The following is a 531-nucleotide window of genomic DNA, read 5'->3' as shown; positions in this document are numbered from 1 at the left end:
TCAATGAACTCACCCGTGCGTATTTTGAGGAATACGGGTCCTCAAAGAGCGCCCACGTCTTCTTCTGCCATCTGCTCCAGCGCCCGGACCTGTTATCGGGCGAGTCGCCTTGCGCCAGTCTCCGAGTCATCTCAACACCCTCATCCCCCTCGGCCGCCTCAGCCACCCCCTCAGGCTCCGGGTCTTCATGCCCGAGTTCAAGAGCACCCCCGGCGAAACTGTCCAAAGCCTCCTCCGCCTCTCGATGCTGCCGGTAGGTCATCCAACAACACGGTTCCACGTCCGTCTCGTCGATCCCCCAAAACGCCAGCTCCTCCTCATACAAAGGCCCGCACACGTCCGCCGGGCAATGCAGCTTGCCCGTGCGGTAATAGTTAAGAATGTGGGCGAAAACGCCGGGGTGACGATCGAAGAAAAACTCCCCGATATTCGCATCATAATCGAAGTTATTAGGCGCGTCGGGCTCCGCCAGCCAGGAGAGTCGCGTGCCGGGCAGGGTGCGCAGGGTGCTGCGGTGGGTCTGGTGCTTGA

General features: G+C 60.8%; 1 pseudogene; it reads right to left on the bottom strand.

Annotated features, from left to right (window-relative positions):
* Positions 1-13: 13 nt before the first annotated feature.
* LOC107734954 (potassium voltage-gated channel subfamily C member 1 pseudogene) lies at positions 14-526 on the bottom strand (annotated as a pseudogene).
* Positions 527-531: the final 5 nt, after the last annotated feature.

This window comes from Sinocyclocheilus rhinocerous, unplaced genomic scaffold, assembly GCF_001515625.1.
Source record: "Sinocyclocheilus rhinocerous isolate Xijiao unplaced genomic scaffold, SAMN03320098_v1.1 C35568907, whole genome shotgun sequence".
NCBI classification, from domain to species: Eukaryota; Metazoa; Chordata; class Actinopteri; order Cypriniformes; family Cyprinidae; genus Sinocyclocheilus; species Sinocyclocheilus rhinocerous.
This window is presented reverse-complemented; position numbering and strand designations above follow the sequence as displayed.